The sequence below is a fragment of the Mus caroli genome, unplaced genomic scaffold, assembly GCF_978045245.1.
Source record: "Mus caroli unplaced genomic scaffold, Mus_caroli_1 scaffold_20, whole genome shotgun sequence".
In the NCBI taxonomy this organism is placed as follows: domain Eukaryota; kingdom Metazoa; phylum Chordata; class Mammalia; order Rodentia; family Muridae; genus Mus; species Mus caroli.
The window spans coordinates 17,727,816-17,734,597 of NW_028227275.1; the positions used below are offsets into that span (position 1 = coordinate 17,727,816).

General features: G+C 44.0%; 1 long non-coding RNA gene across 1 annotated transcript; it reads left to right on the top strand.

The window, feature by feature from the left end:
- The first annotated feature begins 245 nt into the window (after positions 1–245).
- LOC115030000 (uncharacterized) lies at positions 246–2,826 on the top strand. Its single transcript, XR_003835596.2, has 4 exons — positions 246–419; positions 544–614; positions 1,431–1,536; positions 2,203–2,826. It is a non-coding gene; the product is annotated as an uncharacterized LOC115030000 (long non-coding RNA).
- The last annotated feature ends 3,956 nt before the right edge of the window (positions 2,827–6,782 follow it).

A 6,782-nucleotide genomic window follows, 5' to 3' on the forward strand; every position in this document is an offset into this window, starting at 1 on the left:
TCGAGGTGTGAACCTAAGTGTGAGCTAGTGGACTCTATGCCATAGAGCTGAGTTCTTCCTGCTTCCTAGCAAAGTGTTTGCCTGGGTCTTGTTATATTTATTTTACAGAGGTGAAAGCGGTTCTTTGATCTGAAGGTCATCTAGGAAATCAGTTGACCAAATATTAGCTTTGTTTCTCATTGCCTGGCCACACTCTTTTTATAGACTCAAAGCCATTGGCCTTTGAGACTGAACGGATTGGAAAAACGGTGTGTCATTGATACCATTGTGTGAATAGGTTTACTGTGTGGTTTTCCTTAGAATGACAAAGGGAGAGTCAGAGTTAAGAAAGAGAATGTTGAGATGCTGGGATTTGAACTCATGATGAGAATGGAGGACTATGAAATAAAACAAGCCGGAATCTGCTCTGGGAGGAAGAGGTAATGGGAAAACAGGGTGTGGGGGGGAAGGAAAGAGGGATGGGAAAAATTGGAGAAGAAAGCAGAGCTAATGGATGGAAGAAGAGGTTTGGTACACAAAGCTCAAAGTGTTTTGAACCTATAGGAGACAAGGCAGACAATGCAGAAGTAAATGGACAAGCAGGCGTTGGACTGAGCACTTGACTGGGAAGCGAGGTAAAGAGACATTGAAAGAAACTTACTTTGTCAGATTTTTTTCGCTCCATAAAACCCCAATTATCATGGCCTATTAATTCAGAAAGTAGTCATTGAACCACTGTGTGCTCAGGACTTCTAAACAGATGTTATAGTTTCTTTTTGTGCATGGTGTTTTGCTGGTATGTATGTCTGTGTTTCATTTGTGCTGTTGGTGCTCACAGAGGACAAGAGGGGGTGTTAGATTCCCCTGGAACTGTACTTACAGAGGGTGGTGAGCTTCCATGTGGGGGCTAGGAACGGAAGCTGGAGGAGCAGCCTGTGCTTTTAGCTGTTGAGCCGGTCTCTCCAGGTCCACTCAGGACTTCCCTAAGGGCCGCAGTTGCGAGGCTCTGACCATGCTGAGTATAATCGTTACCTAATGCCCAGATGGCAATCCAGACACTTAACTGTGCAATCGAACCTCAAACCCCTGCCCCCTTGTGGGTGTTGCCTGTGTGTGGAGGACAGAAGACCTCCTGGATTGTCATCCTCAGAAGGATCTCCCATTGGCCTGGAGCTCACCAGTCAGGGATCTTCCAGTCTCAGCCTTCAGCCTTCCCAGTGCTAGGATTTATAACCATGACCAAACACCCACCATTTTCACATGGGGTTAGGAACTGACATTACTAACGAGCCAGCCCCCCAGCCTACCATAATATTTTTGCCACTACCCACATTGCATTTTTTTAAAACATAATTACATTAAAACATGTTTAGTGTAAGCATGTACTAACTATAGGCTCAGACCGTTTTTTTTCTGCTTTGCCCCACCCTTGGCTTTCCCTGAGGCTGCAGGAAGTGTTGGTCTCTGCCATGACTATGGATGCGTGGGTGAGCTTAGGCACGTCCTCGTGTGGACTCAGTGATCATCTGATACTGGTACCCGCCATGTTTGAATATGGTGAGCAGACTCTTTCACATGTGTGTTCAACCGTATGTGTGGCCTCACTCGCACGCCTTTAATCCCAGCACTTGGGAGGCAGAGGCAGGCAGATTTCTGAGTTCAAGGCCAGCCTGGTCTACAAAGTGAGTTCTAGGACAGCCAGGGCTATACAGAGAAACCCTGTCTCGAAAAACAAAACAAAAAACCAAAAAACAAAACAAAAAAAGAGTTTCAAACTCCAGAAAACAAGAAGCTATGCTAATTTTTACAGTAGTGCGTATGACATAGCTCCTGTGGTCGCCTGATAAACACTTAATGGGGCCAGTTGTTCCTTCTCCTTTTCTAACCTCACATTACAATTGCAATATCACATGTAAGATGTTTCACTTTACACTCAGGTGGTAAGTCGCCCCCACAGAAGCACCCACAGAGCTCGGAGAGCCATTCCAGAGGGTCCAAGCAACTTCAATGAAGTTACCCAGTTTCTCTTCAGCCTCACCCCAGCCTCGGGGTGATGGACATTCCATCCGAGGGGATGATTCACAGGGAACTTAATCCTAGTAATACCTTAGATTTGCTGGGCACTTTATGCATTTCATGGTACTTTCACACGAATTATCCTCACAACCACGGGAGAAGTGTATTGGACAGGCGCTAACCCTGCTTTATTGATGAAAAACCCAGGCTCAGAGAAGACATGAGCTCTGCTGAAGGTCGCATGGTGAGTCAGCAGTGCAACTGGGAAAAAGACCAACAGCCATGGATGATTAACCAGACGAGGATAGAACCGAAATCCTTTAAAACAACCACAGAAGGATTAATCGGGCAAATGCATGAGCAGGCAGCCACAGTTTATTGAGTACCTACTATGTCCCAAGCATGGTAAGAGGTGCTTCATGTATATGGCCACATCCCAGGCCACAAAACTGTATGGGGTCATGATTATATGGGGAAAGTGACATTAAAAAATATAATTTAAATATAATTACATCACCTCCTCCTCCCCTTCCCTCCCTCCGAACCCTCCAGTATATCCCTCCTTACACTCTTTTAAATGCATGGTCTCCATTTTGTAGGGTCGAGGTGTCCTGGGCTTCCCCATGTATGTTACATGGCTTTCGTTGTGTCCTTGCTGAGCTCAAATTTAGGCAGCCATGTCGGAGAGACTGTATAGGTGTCGCTTCCGACATTCCCAGAGACACAATCTCATGGCAAACTCTCTCATCCTCTGGTTCCTACAATCTTTCCACTTCCTCTTTCCCGGTGACCCCTGAGCCTTAGGTGTGGGAGTTGTGTTTCGGATGATAAACGAAATATTTTTTTTAATCAGCATATTTACAAGAGTATTACTAAGAACCCACAAAGATGAGTAACTTATTCCAAGTAGTAAAAGGAAATACATTTACCACCCTTTTAATTTTGTTTTTAATTAATTTATTTGAAAAAAAGAATCTGCATGAGGGAGTACTGGGAGGAGGGGGGCTTATGTTGGAATGTAAAGTGAATAAATAAATTTAATAAAAAGGAAAAAAGATTTATATATACCCAATTTAGAACGGTTTGATAGAGCTAACTAATGTAGCTACTTCCTCAGATACTTATTTTAAGAGACCATTTTAATTATATTATTATATTTATATAATCTTTTAAATAAATAAATGTATTTATTATGTTTTTATATATTATTAGCATATATTAATTGTATAGATTAATGGAATCTACTGTGATATTTCCATATATGCATATGTCATGCGTTGATCATTTCCATTTGCCCTTCTTTCTATAGCCCCTCTCTTCCCTCCCTTGGTACTCTTTTTAGACCCTAGAGGTCCTTTTATACTTTCAGGACTGCTTTTGCTTTATTTAGTTAGTTTTTTGAGATTCGGTCTCAGCTTTATATCCTATGAACAACTTCTCCCTGCCCCCCACCTCCTGGTCACCATCATCATACTCTCTCCTAGACTTTCTAGGTTTCACACATAAGTAAGATCACGTGTTTTTTGTTTTTCTGTGTTTGGCTTATTATTTACTCATTTTTTACATGTGTATATGTGTGTGTATGCTAATATGGGTTCATGTGCATTATGTGTCTGTAGGTGCCTGTTTGCAGGTGCGTGGGGAGGCCAGAGGATGGTGGATTCTCTGGAGCTAGAGTCACAAGCTGTTGTGAGGTGCCATGTGAGTGCTGGGAATTGAACCCTGGTCCTCTGGAAGAGCAGGCAGTGCTCTCAACCACTGAGCCGTCTCTCCCTTGCCCTTTAATTTGTTTTCAGTGTGAGGAATGTCCATACAGTTTTTATATAATTAGTGAGACTAGTTTGCATCCCCACCACCAGCGTACAAGAGTTCCATCTTCTTCAGATCCTCAACAATAGCTATCTGTTGTCTTTTCGATAAGGCATCCTAGCAGGCATGAAGTACTTTTTCAATGTGATTTTAATTCACATTTCTCTGATATTTAATATTAAACATGTCTACGTGTTACTTATATGTCTTCTGTTGAGGGATGTCTTGCAGGTCTTTTGCCTATTTTTAATCTTTTCCCTTGTTTTTGCTTTTAAGTTGTTGTTGTCTTTGGTTTTGTTTGTTTGTTTGGTTGGTTGGTTGGTTTTTTTTTTTAGGGGGGGTCCTAACCCTTAGGTTGATTGATTGTGAATATTCTTTCTCTTCCATTCACTATCCTTTCAGCTGTTAATCATTGATCTTTTAACTAGAGCATCTCAGAGTGCATGGGTAACCATTAGAGCATCCCAGGGTGCATGGGTAACCAGGCCCTGGTTTTAACTGGCTTTAGCCTCTCCTGCCGTCTCAGACTCCACCAGCAGCACCACCCTTCATTATCACTCTGCCTTTCACTTGACGCTCAATCTCAACTTCACCTGTAGTCTTTCATCTTCTTTACCTGGCCAGGACAAGCCAGTCGCATATTTCATGATAGTGGACCTCATGTGTCCTGGGTAAGCAGCCCCACCTACATGCCACCTGCCCTTGTTCCTGGTGATGATTTAACCACATTCCTAGCGGGACACAGGATGCCCGCTCTCACTGTTTTTCTTTGTTTTGTGTTTTGGGTCTGCAGGTTTCTCCCCTGTTCTTGTCTTCAAGTTTGCTTGTTTGCTAGGACCATTGCAATCCACTAACGTACTCACTCACTCACCCAACATACACGTGTCCTGCTGGGTAACGAAAATGCCCAAGAACAAAATACAACTGCAGATTCAAGTCTAGTGCCACCAACTAAACTTTTTCTCATTTGAGTGTGTTTGCCTCTGGCTATGTAGCTGTGTTGCAAGCGGTACTTTGACTTAAAGCGGAGTCATAATTTTGTTTATAGTTACGAAACACATAGGAGAGACCTCAGCTTTTGAGGACCTCAGAGGTTCTTTTCAAATGGTCCTTTAGTCACAATATGGCCAAGGTCGCTCTTATTCACAGGTTTCCCATTTCTTACTATTCAACCAGACATCTCTACTCCCTTTTATGAGGAGGAAGCTTAGGTTAAGTAAGAAACCCACCCCCACCCCTACCCCCACCCCCACCCCCACCCCCAAAGGAGAAAGGTGCCAAAGAAAGATTAAGCACAAGTGCACAGAGAGAAAGAGAAAGGAGAACCTTCATGATTCATAGTTCTTACCCCTAGCTTGATTTACTACCTTGGGCTACCTCAGCCTTAGAGAGCTGCAAAATACCCATGATCTGGGAATTTGACCGACAGGATCTGTGCCGTTCTAGCCAGATTGAACCTTGGTGAAGAACCGTGTAGACACGTGCTCTGCCCCTCCCTCTCGGCGTGCCGATTTAGACCTGGGAAATATTGGTGCGCGAAAGAAGAGTTTTCCCTGACACATTCTCACGGGGGAGACAGACGCATCACCACATCTAGGCGAAACGCAACGGATCGATAGCATCTGTCTCTGAGCACTTGAATGGATGGATCCCCTTGCTCCCTCCCTACCCACCATCAAACCCATGCATGGTACCAAAGACATGGTTACTGCTGCAGTCTCCACGGTTTATTATGGCATGTTTACAGTGTAGACTACAGATATTTATATGGTAGAAAATGAGGGTATTGCACATACTCTATGGTACAGAGCAGAATAAAAATTTGGCACGTGGACCTTTGACGTGGCTTAGTAGGTAAAGATGCTTGTCGTCAAGCCTGACAACCTAAACCCGATCCCTGGCACCCACATGGTGGAGGAAGGCCAACTCCTGAAAGGTGTCCTTTGACCTCTGCCTCTGTGCTATGGCACACGCACACCTCCTCAAACTAATTCATGCAATAAAAAGTGTGTGGGTTTTGGTTTTTTTTTTGTTTTTTGTTTTTTGTTTTTTTTTTTAGGTCCATTCACCCTTTACCCGGTATCTTTGCTTGTCTCAACATCTTTATTGTTTTGTTTTTTTTTGGGGGGGGTTGTAATTTTATTTACCCAGATGACAAGGAGTATCAGAAATTCTTTTTTTTTTTTGAAAGATTTATTTATTATTACATATAAGTACACTGGAGCTGACTTCAGACACACCAGAAGAGGGCATCAGATCTCATTATGGGTGGTTGTGAGCCACCATGTGGTTGCTGGGATTTGAACTCAGGACCTTTGGAAGAACAGTCAGTGTTCTTACCCACTGAGCCATCTCACCAGCCCTATTGTTTTGTTTTGTTTTAGCTCCTTCATAAATGGGGGCTCGCTTATCTCTCTATACTTATTACCATATGGTTCCGCAATCAAAAACCCCTTGTACAGGTTAGGTCATGGTCCCTCACTTCTGTCTCTTCCCCACAGGATGCAAATCCCCCCCATCTCCCCTTGGGAGGAACGCCTTTCTGCCTTTCCCAATCCTTTCCTTCCTCCAAGGTCCACTTTCGAGCAGCCTCCTCCATCAAATCCTCCCTGACAGCTCCTGCCCGTCCCTTCTTCCTTCTCTGACCTCCTACTACACAATGGAGCGTGATAATAATAGCCCTGGTGGCCTGGTGCTTGACCAGTTCTGTACATACTTTTGATTTTCACATCTCCTGAGATGGGGGAGGAAAATGAAAATCCAGGCCAAGGCCACACTGCAAGTACTTAGTAAAACCAGGACATCATTAAGACCCCCCCGCCCCCTCCCCCGAATCCAAAGTTCTCCCACCACTATCTTCTGCTTCCATCTTGTGACTTTATACCTTTTCACCTTAGCCGAGTGCTGGGCAAACTCAGGTGCTCTGTCGCTCCCTGTGGGTGATTCCGTCAACCTGATCAGCCCTTCTCTTTCTTCCC